At 44.3% G+C, this 13730-nt stretch overlaps 1 long non-coding RNA gene across 2 annotated transcripts; it reads right to left on the bottom strand.

The window, feature by feature from the left end:
• Nucleotides 1-235: 235 nt before the first annotated feature.
• On the bottom strand, nt 236-13519 carry LOC144328003 (uncharacterized). 2 transcript variants are annotated; one of them, XR_013393203.1, is made up of 4 exons: nt 13383-13519; nt 9293-9393; nt 5730-5840; nt 236-1954 (listed from the first exon to the last, which is right to left on the bottom strand). It is a non-coding gene; the product is annotated as an uncharacterized LOC144328003 (long non-coding RNA). The 2 variants fall into 2 exon arrangements; XR_013393202.1 differs by lacking the exon at nt 236-1954 and having other exon boundaries at nt 4650-5840.
• Between the last annotated feature and the right edge of the window lie 211 nt (nt 13520-13730).

The raw sequence follows: 13730 nt of genomic DNA, 5'->3' as shown, positions 1-13730 counted from the left end.
TTCTCAGAGTGGCATATCAATAGTCAATGTATGCTGCGTGTTTAGCCTTTATACAGATTCTTCCCCATGTGGTGCTATTGACTGAAATTTGGTGTGTGCAGTGGTCACATCTGATCCACAGAGGTATTTCAGTCCTTTTTCTTTACATGCGTCACTAAAGTGCACAGCAAATCAAACAGTGACAGAGAACCTAGATTTCAAATTCTGTACAGTATCAGCAATAAAAATAATTCAGACATATGCAATAGCCTTTAATGGAGCATTAATATGTCATTGAAAACAGGTTATTTAATTACTTTGACAGAGAACCAGACCCTGATTTCAAATTCTATGTGAGCATCAAAAATCATGTCAATGTTTGCAATAGTCATATACTGTATCATTAAATAGCTAGTTTTCAATAGTATCCAGGAAGAAAGGTAGTATAGCATACAGCCATATAAAGTCCAATTCTAGGTAGGAATAGCCTCAGCAAACAGGACCCAAACTACCCCTCTTATTTTTTTATTACCAAAAACAGCCTCAGAGAGCTGTGAGTTTAAGTGGGAAATGGTGGAGGAAAGGGGCTGTCTCTCATCATGTTTCTGCTCAAAACATGCCTTTCTCTCTCCCCCCCCCCCCGGCACTTTTCTATTCATAAAAGGAAAAATAAGCTGAGAAAGATGATAAAAACCATCAAAGAGATCTCCTCTGATTTAGGGATGGGGAGAAATTTGATTCAATTCACAAATTAAAAGTAACCCTTCATAATTTGCTCCTTTCAAATCAATACACAAATTAAAACCAGCCATTCTTTAAAATTCACACTTCTCCTAATTTTGCTATGCAGTCCTTCCTTCTGCCAAGAAATTTGTACAAAAATGCATACATGAAAGGGTGAAGTGTGCACAGAAATTAATGTATTAGTGAACATTACATACAAAAATTCATTATACTAGAGCAGCAGTGAGGAAACTTTTCAGCCTGCATGGCCAGATCTCCTACCAAGGCCATGGGCCAACTCTGGCAGGTGGGTAAGACCACCCACCTGTCAATCATCTGATATAATGGTATCATGTGATTGGCAGGTGGGTTGTCCTACCTGTCAAAGTTGGCCTGTGTCGGGGTAGGGATGGGGGAAGGTAGCAGCCAAGCAGGATTGAATACACTGTCCATCAGCTCATGTATGGGAAGTTCAGTCCAACCTTCAGGTATAGCGTAGATGAGCTTGGTTTGAGGAAGTATCTTTGCATACCACCGGAACTTGTGGGAAATGGCCTCCTGCGAGCCAGAGGTTCTCACCCCTACACTAGAAGAAACTGTTTTGCAAAACTGTATCAGGCAAAATTGCATACAAAAATATACACAGTAAGAAAAGATGACACTAAGATGCCAACAGTTTTTTTCAAGAGGATTATTTTATTCGGTTTTATTTTTAAAGAACTTCTGGTTCTTCATTTGTTCACTATATATAAACAATATTCACTTCATCCAATCTAATATAAAACCAAACATTGCCACTTTCTATAAACATCTTCAACCCCAAATCCAAATTTCATTTTTTCTTTTCACGCAAAAAGTCTATGAGATGTTAACAATGACTTTTCTCTAATTAAGGTAGCCAATTTTGCTCTCTCAGCTAAGTCCGTTAGTTTTAACAGTCAATCATCCCTTGTTGGTAATAATGGGTCCTTCCAAGAAGAGGGTTTTTGTTGTTGTTTTTAAAAAAGTAACCTAATGTGGAGAAGTTTAAAGTAAGATTGGAAAAATGAGAAACTGAAAGGAACCAAATTGTCAGATTTTTCCCATCGCTACTCTGCTCAAACTCACAGCTTCCTGAGCTTGCTTTTGGTTTTTAAAGGATACATATTGCTGCATGATTTATCCAGTTCAGGCTAACTCAGTAGCTAACTTGCAAAACACCAGCCTCTCCTGACAAAGGAAGTCAACATCTGTGCCATATAAGGATCATTTCCTGTGAGACGCAAGCAAGATAAGACATGGGGAATTAATAAAGGCCCTTAAAATGCACAAACACAGATCATATCTCTGATGAATTATGTTGTGAAATCCTCTTCCAAGTTCTCCGTCTCTCTCAGGGTGAGTCGGCAGGTGCCCCTCTCTTGCCTCTCACAGAGATGCGTGAACGCCCACACACATACAAGCACACGTATGCGGAGAAAGAAGCCGCAGGGAGGCTAGAGCTTGCTCTTGCTTGCGGCATTCCCTTTCCCACCCCTCTCTCACAAGGGCGTCAGAAACGGTAGCACAGATTGCTTAAGTGAGAAGGTGTTCTGTTGCTCATAACTCTGCTATATCTGAGAGGTGTCTGGAGGCACAGGAGCACGTTCGATGCTCCGTTGTTTGGCAGAATGCTTACCGTTGAAGAATTGGCTCTCTAGCCTGCTCATTGTACGTCAATCAACAAAGCCAACCTCAGGGGTACCCAGGAGCTAAAAAGCTGCCTTTGCAAATATATAGACGCAAGCAGAGAGAGTTTGCAATACTGAAAACAAATGGAGGTTAAATATATATATATATATGGCATGGCGTGTACACTTGATGGGACCGATTCGGATGGTCTGCCCCCCCCCCCCCACTTAATGGATCCAAATGGTTTCCAGAGAGTGGTAGGGGATGCTTTATCCCATGTTGATGGCCTTTCAGCTGATTCCCTGGTGGCCCGCTGGAATGTGGAGTTAACCAGGGCTATCGACTGTTTCGCTCCGAAGCGCCCTCTCCGATTGCATGGAGCCTGGACAGCCCTGTGGTTTTCCATGGATCTGAGGGCAATGAAACAATCGTTGAGACAGCTAAAGCGCCGGTGGCGGATAACTCATTCCAAATCTGACCGGACACAGGTTAGAGCTCAACGTCGAGCCTACCAAGTGGCGATAGCGACAGAGAAGAAGACTTTCTTCGCCGCCTCTATTGCATCTGCAGAAAACAGCAGCAGGAGACTTTTTCAGGTGGTTCACAATTTAGCGGAACCACCTGCGACATCGGGGCCCAGTACGGGCCACATGATCTCCTGCAATGATTTTGCAAAGTTTTTTGCAGATAAAATCGCTCAGATTCGGGAAGAAGTAGACTCCACCGTGGGAGCAGGGCCAGGGCGGGAGAGTGCTAGAGCCCTGTCTAGTCAAGTTGTGTGGGATCAATTCCAATCTGTTACCTCCAAGGATGTGGACAGGCTGCTTGGACGAGTGAAGCCAACCACCTGTCTCCTGGATCCTTGCCCATCCTGGCTTATAAAAGCTAGCCGGGAAGGACTGGACGATGGGCTTCGTGGGGTGGTGAATGCTTCCCTCCGTGAGGGAGCCTTCCCAGACCCGCTGAAAGAGGCGGTTATTAAACCGCTTCTTAAAAAACCATCTTTAGATGCGGCCATGATGGCCAATTATCGCCCAGTCTCAAATCTTCCATTCTTGGGCAAGGTGATTGAGCGAGTGGTTGCTGAACAACTCCAGGCACGCCTGGAAGAAGCGGACCATTTGGATCCCTTCCAGTCGGGATTCAGGCCTCATCGTGGGACTGAAACTGCCTTGGTCGCACTGGTTGATTATCTCCGGCGGGCTAGGGACAAAGGTGAGAGCTGTTTCCTAGTTCTGCTGGATCTCTCAGCGGCATTTGCTACCATCAACCATAACATCCTTCTGGACCGTCTTGAGGGGCTGGGAGCTGGGGGCACTGTCATACAGTGGTTCCGCTCCTTTCTCCTGGGCCGTGTTCAGAAAGTGATGGTGGGGGATGAGTGTTCAGACCCCTGGGCTCTCACTTGTGGGGTGCCTCAGGGTTCTGTCCTCTCCCCCATGCTTTTCAACATTTACATGCAGCCACTGGGAGAGATCATCAGGAGGTTTGGGCTGGGTGTTCATCAGTATGCGGATGATACCCAGCTCTACCTCTCTTTTAAATCAGAACCAGTGAAGGCGGTGAAGGTCCTGTGTGAGTGTCTGGAGGCGGTTGGAGGATGGATGGTGGCTAACAGATTGAGGTTGAATCCTGACAAGACAGAAGTACTGTTTTGGGGGGACAGGAGGCGGGCAGGTGTGGAGGATTCCCTGGTCCTGAATGGGGCAACTGTGCCCCTGAAGGACCAGGTGCGCAGCCTGGGAGTCATTTTGGACTCACAGCTGTCCATGGAGGCACAGGTCAAATCTGTATCCAGGGCAGCTGTTTACCAGCTCCATCTGGTACGCAGGCTGAGACCCTATCTGCCTGCAGACTGTCTCGCCAGAGTGGTGCATGCTCTGGTTATCTCCCGCTTGGACTACTGCAATGCGCTCTATGTGGGGCTACCTTTGAAGGTGACCCGGAAACTACAACTAATCCAGAATGCGGCAGCTAGACTGGTGACTGGGAGCGGCCGCCGAGACCATATAACACCGGTCTTTAAAGACCTACATTGGCTCCCAGTACGTTTCCGAGCACAATTCAAAGTGTTGGTGCTGACCTTTAAAGCCCTAAACGGCCTCGGTCCAGTATATCTGAAGGAGCGTCTCCTCCCCCATCGTTCTGCCCGGACACTGAGGTCCAGCTCCGAGGGCCTTCTGGCGGTTCCCTCACTGCGAGAGGCCAAGTTACAGGGAACCAGGCAGAGCGCCTTCTCGGTAGTGGCGCCCGCCCTGTGGAACGCCCTCCCATCAGAGGTCAAAGCGACAAACAACTACCTGACATTCAGAAGACATCTGAAGGTAGCCCTGTTCAGGGAAGTTTTAAATATGTGACATTTTAGTGCATTTTTCATCTTTGTTGGAAGCCGCCCAGAGTGGCTGGGGAAACCCAGCCAGATGGGCGGAGTACAAATAATAAATTAATAATAATAATAATAATATTCAGGTGATATAGTAACTTGCCATCAATCTCTTGGCTGGCTTGTCGGTGAATTGTACAGTTTATCTATTTCAGTATTTCAGAAATACAGCAACCAGGTGGTCACCTTTCACAGTGTGTTTATTTTAATGCTAAATGTACTTGAACTAATGCTGTATTTATTTGCTTAACTGATAAGTCACTGGAATGGCATCTGCATCCGGGATGGAGGGATCAATCAGGAAACCTGTCAGCTTTCCTATTCTCGTCATATCAAAGTCTGGTTGGCGACATTATTGTTGCGATAAAGCCGGCTGAAAGCTGCTAAGTGATTCTGACTGATCAGTGTTGCAGAATGAAGTACACACTGTTCTTGTGAATGATTTTTTAATGCTTCCAGTCTTCCACAAAAAGGGGTGAAGAAACTGCTGGTGAAAGTTCCTGCATTTCTGAGAATCCATCCCCATTGATTGTGAAAGCAAGGTTCCACCAATTTTAATTTTTAAAAAGTAGTACTAGAGGCTGGTACTAGAAGGCAAAACTTCCACATACACTGCATGACATGTGCAGTGGGTAGGAATACCTGGGAGGTTGAGCCAGTGGTACCTTTCAACAGCTCAGGAAGGTGGAAGCCAAAAAAGGAAGATCTGGAAGAAATTTCCATTCTACTCCTGATAGACAAGAACCATGGACAACCTCTGTACATGGTGAAAGCTTAAAACAAGTAGGTTGTTGTGTGATATAAAGAGGGACCGTTGTACCTGGTAAACTGAATATTTAAAACAAAATTTAAAAATTCCTTCCAGTAGCACCTTAGAGACCAACTAAGTTTGCTATTGGTATGAGCTTCTGTGTGCATGCACACTTCTTCAGTGTGTATCTGAAGGAATTTTTATATTTTGTTTCGACTACAGCAGACCAACACGGCTACCTACCTGTGACTGGATATTTAAAGAGACAGGCATTTTATTCTCAGTCCTTGGCTGGATCTAGATGCATCAAAGAAGTGATTCAGTTAAATGTGTTGTAAATTCATACAGGGAAATCTGGTAGGGAAATCTGGTAGGGACTATGGTGTCACAGTGTTATATCAAGTAACAGAAGAGTGACTAGTGGGGTGCCACAGGGTTCTGTCTTGGGCCCGGTCTTATTCAACATCTTTATCAACGACTTGGATGATGGACTCAAGGGCATCCTGATCAAATTTGCAGATGACACCAAACTGGGAGGGGTGGCTAACACCCCAGAGGACAGGATCACACTTCAAAACGACCTTGACAGATTAGAGAACTGGGCCAAAACAAACAAGATGAATTTTAACAGGGAGAAATGTAAAGTATTGCACTTGGGCAAAAAAAATGAGAGGCACAAATACAAGATGGGTGACACCTGGCTTGAGAGCAGTACATGTGAAAAGGATCTAGGAGTCTTGGTTGACCACAAACTTGACATGAGCCAACAGTGTGACGCGGCAGCTAAAAAAGCCAATGCAATTCTGGATGCAATAGGAGTATAGCATCTAGATCAAGGGAATGCAATAGGAGTATAGCATCTAGATCAAGGGAAGTAATAGTGCCACTGTATTCTGCTCTGGTCAGACCTCACCTGGAGTACTGTGTCCAGTTCTGGGCACCACAGTTCAAGAAGGACACTGACAAACTGGAATGTGTCCAGAGGAGGGCAACCAAAATGGTCAAAGGCCTGGAAATGATGCCTTATGAGGAACGGCTAAGGGAGCTGGGCATGTTTAGCCTGGAGAAGAGGAGGTTAAGGGGTGATATGATAGCCATGTTCAAATATATAAAAGGATGTCACATAGAGGAGGGAGAAAGGTTGTTTTCTGCTGCTCCAGAGAAGCGGACACGGAGCAATGGATCCAAACTACAAGAAAGAAGATTCCACCTAAACATTAGGAAGAACTTCCTGACAGTAAGAGCTGTTCGACAGTGGAATTTGCTGCCAAGGAGTGTGGTGGAGTCTCCTTCTTTGGAGGTCTTTAAGCAGAGGCTTGACAACCATATGTCAGGAGTGCTCTGATGGTGTTTCCTGCTTGGCAGGGGGTTGGACTCGATGGCCCTTGTGGTCTCTTCCAACTCTATGATTCTATGATTCTATGATTCTATGATCACATATGCAACACATAAAATGCTTTTTCTTTACCAGTCTAGCTGAGTCCCTTGAATCTGTTTTGGTTGATCACATTGCAGTGCACTTGGCCAAGAAAATCAGGAATAGCCTGATGACCTTTGCCCAGCCCAGCTCGCCTAAAATAGCCTCTTTTCTAAGCACCAAGGGTCACTCATATTCAGAAATGTCCCACCAAGCCTAATGGGAGCAAATGGGTCCTAATCATTTAAGGCTGTTACATCCATGCAAAGTCTCCAGTCTACTAGGCCGAATCCCATGGAAAGTGACTTTGAACCCTTACAGCTGCCACATATTGCACCTCAACCCCGAAGCAATTTTGGCCGCCTCCTTGAGGAGCAGGGAAACTATTACATTTAAATTAAACTGAAATAAGAATTTGGGAATATTGTTAATCTGGATCCTGGTGAGCCTAGCCACATAAAAAAGGTATACTGGTTCCAGAGAATGCTTGGGATTTCGTCAAAATTAAATTGTGGCCTCTCGTTTCATCTCATTAGGGCACAGGTAAGGAATCTTGGTAAAGGGACACGGGTGGCACTGTGGGTTAAACCACAGAGCCTAGGACTTGCCGATCAGAAGGTTAGCGGTTCGAATCCCCGTGACGGGGTGAGCTCCCGTTGCTCAGTCCCTGCTCCTGCCAACCTAGCAGTTCGAAAGCACGTCAAAGTGCAAGTAGATAAATAGGTACCGCTCCGGCGGGAAGGTAAACGGCATTTCCGTGCGCTGCTCTGGTTCGCCAGAAGCGGCTTAGTCATGCTGGCCACATGACCCAGAAGCTGTATGCCGGCTCCCTCAGCCAATAAAGCGAGATGAGTGCTGCAACCCCAGAGTTGGCCACGACTGGACCTAATGGTCAGGGGTCCCTTTACCGTTAAGGAACCTTGAATCTAGGGAGCAAATGCAGCCCTACTTGCCTCTCTATCTGGTACTCAGAATTGTCCCCAGACCACACCCTTCCCTTGCCCTATGTCACACCCTGAGAGCAGACCCTGGATTTAAAGAAGCTGCCCCAGTTCCTGATTTGATCGCAGAATGACCCACTTTTCATTGGGACATCTCTATTTTTATCGAAGAAATGTTTGGAGCGTATGTGAGTGTGTTTCCCCTTACTTGCCTGGCTGGAAGATGGAGAGGGGTGTGTGATTGTGTGTAGTAATTAACCTACTGTACAAGGGTAAAGCTTATATATTTGTTACTCCACCCCTTTTTGCCTCTGGCTCCACCCCTACTGGCATGTGGTCCTTGGAAGGCTACCCAGAAGGGAAAATAGCCCTTAGATAATACCAGCATGCATTGTAAGGTCAAGCACCTTGGAAATTACTGCTTGAGAAGCAAGATGGTGTTTACCATCTTTACTGAAGCAAAGTTCTTAACCCGAGGTACTATTTCTGGGTTAGCGGAGTCTGTAACCTGAAGCGTCTGTAACCCGAGGTACCACTGTAACACATATCAAAGGTGTCTGGATCAAGGAGCCATTTTGTCACCTGTCTTAGACAATCGATTAAAGATAGATTGTTTGAAGATTGTTTGAACAGTGATCTCAATTTTCCACCTTTTAGACCTTCATGCATCACACAGTATTCTGACAGCCTGACATTTTCCTTGCAGTACGGTACTCTGTGTTCCCCCCTCTGGTTCCATGTTGTTCAAAATGGCACTCAGAAGGAACATGCAGTACTTAAAGGCTGCATTCAGTCTCTACCTGTTTAGACAGGTAAACTAATAATCTTAAAATGAAAGCTTGGGGGACGAAATAGCTGAGGTGACAAAGCAGAACTGGCACAGAGGGATAAGAATGATCTCCGAGCAGGGATAGAATGACTCTCCATTTTCTCATGCCACTGAGACAAAAATGTGCTCTTATTTATCGTCATTAAAATGCCATTAGACCTGAAGCTCTGTTTATTTTTGCTAGGCAAGTCTTTCTCACGGACAATCTAGTAATATTTATACAGCAAAAAGCAAAGTCCAGCTAGTTATGCTTGTTTGCAGATTACATATGCTCAGTTACCTGGTACAGTTCAGCTGGCAAGCCTTTTCAGTGAAATGTTAGTCCTAAATCAGCTTCAGTCATTTTGTTATGCTGTGGCTCAATATGCGTGAAACTGTCTGCAAGAGAAATCCTGACTTCCTCAGGCTTGAATTGCGGAACTGGATCTTGCCCCTTTGCTCATTCATGCTAAGGCCAAACCATCCATTAATCTACATGTTGCTGGGCTGAAATGTTTGTGTGTGACTGTATCTTTTTACATCCTCACCATCCCTGCTTCCCTGTGCTCTTTGTCCTACCATTGCAAAAGAAACACCAAAAATATAACAATGAGTAGAATGACTGTGTTAGGAAACTCACCATAAGTCTCATTGAACATGAGCTAGAGCTCCTCTAGGTGCCCAGGTACTCCATTGTGGTGAAGTTGACAAATAGATTGTTCTTCTTTAACACCATTGCATCTGTGCAGAGGCATTAGGTGAGCTGTTTCAGGTGTTTGAAGGTCTCCATGGAGGCAATATTATTGATTGATTGATTGATTGATTGATTATCCCACTTTTTCTCCAAGAATCTCCCGAGAGTTACATGATTCTCCCCCTTCTCATTTGATCTTCACAACAACCCTGTTTGTTTGTTTGTTTGTTTGTTTGTTTGTTTGTTTGTTTGTTTGGCTGAGGGGTAGTGACTCATCCAAGGTTACCCAGTGAACTTCATGGCTGAATAGGGATTTGAACCCTGATCTTGCAGGTCCCAGTACAACACTCTAACCACTACACCACACTAGATCTCAATTCCCCAGGGACAACCCACAGTGGTATATTTCCAAGACACTTTGTAGGTAAAATTGTATTTGTTCCACCTTGGACAGCTGTGTTGTCTCCTCTGATTTGTGTTGTTTGTTTTTTTAATCCCTCAGTGGAGCCAACATTATTAAAGCATTATTGGCTTGGCAACTCTTGAAAATTCATTTTGGGAGCATTTGTGTCTGTCTTGCCCGAGATGCATTTCAGTCCGGTTTCCAATCTGCTCATGATACTGAAATTGTCATGATCACCTTGGTGGAAGACCTTCACTTAGAATTCCACAGGGGGAGTGTATCCCTCTTGATTCTGCCAGATCTGTTGGCAGTGTTTGATACCACTGAGTACAATATCCATCTGGATAATCTCTCAGGGTTGAACTTTGGCGGGACAACTTCACGGTAGTTCTGGTCCTCCATGAGAGGACATTTCCAGGTGAAGGTTCTAGGGGACTTTGGTTCATATCCATGGCTTCTAGGTTCCTCAGGTTTCTATTCTGCCCCTCCCCATGCTTTTAACATCTGTATAAAACTGCTGGGAGAGGTTGTCCAGAATTTGAGTACTGCAGTCTCTCTCCCTTCCTAACCATACCAAGGAGGCTGTAAATGTCCTAGACTAGTGCTTGATTTCAGTAAGGGATTGGATGATAAATCCAAGTGTTCAGTTTCAAAGCTTACATGGTGTTAAAAGGGGCAGGGCCACCCAGAGGGGATTAGAGGAGATACTATTGTACCAGACCTAGAGCAAGTAGGAGGCTCAGATTCATGACTGTCTTTCTTATTTTTTTAGTAAGTCGTTAGAGCCAACTTTAGAAGACATCTGGAGGCAGTCCTGTATAGGGAAGCTTTTTAAATGTTAATGTTTTGTTAGATTTTTATATGTGCTGGAAGCCACTCAGAGAGGTCGAGCAACTATTTCATCTGATTTCTAGCTTTGTCATGAAACTGAAAGTGATATGATCACTTTGGTGGTAGACCAATCAAGAACAACTGCACAGGCTGTCTATTCATTTCTGAGTGCAATTCAGAGAGCTAGTTTTACTCTAAAATGGCTTCCAGTCACTTTACCTGGACTGACTTCCTCCATATAAACGCTGCCCAAGAACCAAGATAGTCCACAGAGGTCCATCTTTCTGTTGCTTCAGGAATTTGCAACAACCCATAAGGACATTTCTTTGACAGCCTCTCACCTCTGGAAGTGCTTTCCTCTGGGCACTGCTTCTACTCAGGGCAGAAAAAAACTTTTCTTTTTATTCAGGTCTTTGAACCTTCCTAGATATTTTGACTGCTGTGAGTTTTGTTATTGTTTGTTGATATTATTGAACTATTTTCAATGTGCACCACTCAAACCTCCCTAGGGAGGATGAGTAGGATGCAAATGATTTTAAATAAATAAGTAATCACTAAATAAATTTCCTGCAGAGAAAGATGGAAGGCAAAATCAATCCTCCTTCACTCCTGTCGACAATCACCAAAAACAGGGCTTAAAACTCCTTTGGGATATTTCACAAGCTAGTTTTCACACAATATCCCCCACCCGCTGCATTTTCCAGAGATGTTTTCCCCATTACGAAAGTATATACACTGTCTGAACAAACTAGGGACTGTGGGCTTGGTGATCAATTAGTTTTCTAAGTTGAGCTCCATTAGAAAAATAACAATTTGAAGACTTGTTTCTTAAGTCACTCTCAGGCACTGGCCTCTGCAATATTGAATGCTTTTAGTTTCTTTCCATCAGTCAATGGCAGCTGAAAATGCTTGGCAAATTGCATTGACGTAAAATTGGCAGTTCCCTCTGCCTGCTTGCTTGCGGACAGAACACAGACACAGTTGCCCTGGGTGCATATAAACTCAGGCTGGATCATAGACTCACAGAACTGTAGAGTTGGAAGAGACCCCAAGAGTCATCTAGTCCAGCAATCACAACTAAGGCATCCATGACAGATGGCCATCAAACTTCAGATGCTCAGATAGCTTCTTTCTGCCCATCCAGAGTAACATGCAAGGGGGACTTCAATTCACCCACATCTCCTCCCAGGTGAGATGGGTGAGTTCCATCTATCTGTAGTACCCAGGCATCTCACCACAAGGTGACTCTCCACTTTCTGCTCAAGCCATGGCATCGTTTCCTCGACATGCCCACTGTGATCCATCTGAGTAGATTGCAAGTATGATGCTTTTAATATATATATATTTCTATCCAAATATTTCTACCCAGGAGGACAAAGCTATTACTCCCCAAACCATCCATAATGCAGAATGGCTCCAGATATCAGCGCATCTGCAACTGTGTTGTTTTCTCCTCTATGTGCTTCCATTTGAATTATTTTTAGCATATAATGAGCATAGGGGATTGATCCAGCTCTCTGACAGCCTGGCAATGGATGTAGATGCTATGGCAGATGAGGCTTAAGCCTTCAGGACCTATATTGTTGCAGTAAGAAAGGTAGTGGCTCACATTGCAATCCTAATGCACATCTACCCCAAAACAAACCTCACTGAATTCACTAGTACTCCCAACTTAGTGGGTTGTGGCGGATGCAGTTATCTGATCACCCATTGACCACATCACTGCTGCTTAGCAGGAAGTATGGGAGGGTGGGCAAGGCGATGTTGAGCTTGGCACAGTGCAAATGCATCAGCAGAGCCAATCCATAATTACCAGCTGCCCATTTGCACTGTGCTGACCTCACCCTGGCCTATCTGCGTGCACACAGACACACAGAGAGAGACACCAGCTCCTGGAAAGCAGCAGCAATGCAGGCAATGGCAGGTCAGCTAAGTGCCATTGGCTCGGCAATTGCTACTGCTCCCAGGTGAAAGTGCATATAGGATTGCACCCTTACACTTTCATTTGTCTCATGGTTCCTTAATCGCTTGCTTTACATTTTTTGCCTTCATGTAGCCTATTAGCCTTCAGTTGCTCACCTTGCCTGATATATATTTTTCAGTAGACAACTAGAAGCACACCATGCATTACTGATACTGTATATATTTTCCCCAAAAGTTAACAGTTTTGCCTGACTGCCTGCTTTACTTATTAAATGTATTTATATATTAAATTTCTATCCCACCCTTCCTCTCAAAAGGAGCCCTTTAATGCTACAGTTCACTAATATGACTTTTTTTAAAAAACTTAGCACAGGTATTAGATTGTAAATGCAAAGTAGACAGTAGCATCAGATCACCCTGGCAAGGCAATGGCCAAATGGCTTAGATTTCCTGAGCTTCCTGGGTACCTTGCAGCTTTTCTTCTGCTCTTAGCCTGATATGTTACTATTAATGTCACTTGTTGCGTCCTCATACAGGATTTCAGTGCAGTCTGTTGTACTAGCTGGGCTAGACTGCACAGCAGAGCACAGCAATGCAATGCAAACAATAATTGCCCAACGGCTTGCCAGAACATCCTGAAATAATTATCTTCTTTACCACTGGCGGAGCAGATAGCTGTACAACTCAGCAGGCATCCTCATATAAAGTATTATTCAACGGCTGTAACTTTGCTACCCTTATTGAAGTGCTCTTCAATCTCTGTCAGTTCAAGCTGTACTTCATGTAAATTCCTTCCTTCTTTTTTTTTTTAGACACAGCAAAAACTGTTTATTTTCAAAATAGGAAAATTCCTTAAGGAACTTGCAGTTTTGCACTCACCTTTCTGAAACGAATTTCATGTAGGTAAAGAAATCTGGATAAAGATCTTTGAAGAGACAAACCCGCTCTCATTTAAAGGTGGGAACCAAGTTGGGATAATATTTCACATCCTGAAAACCTCGCCTGCCAAGTTCACAGTGGAGAAGCAGGAAGGCAAAGATATAATAGACTGGAGATCAAAGTCTACTGTAGTGTGTCGATACCTCATGGATGTTTGCCGTTTACAACCCCTGCTATCTTATTGCTTCTCCTCCTAGAGGTGAACGATAATCTATGGATTCAAATCTGTTGAATGTCCACCTTATATAATTCAGTGTGGTGGCTGTCAATCAAAGGGCTTCAAAGGGG

The sequence above is a fragment of the Podarcis muralis genome, chromosome 6 (assembly GCF_964188315.1).
Source record: "Podarcis muralis chromosome 6, rPodMur119.hap1.1, whole genome shotgun sequence".
NCBI classification, from domain to species: domain Eukaryota; kingdom Metazoa; phylum Chordata; class Lepidosauria; order Squamata; family Lacertidae; genus Podarcis; species Podarcis muralis.
The sequence above is the reverse complement of the archived record's forward strand: the minus strand, read 5'-3'. Positions and strand labels throughout refer to the sequence as shown.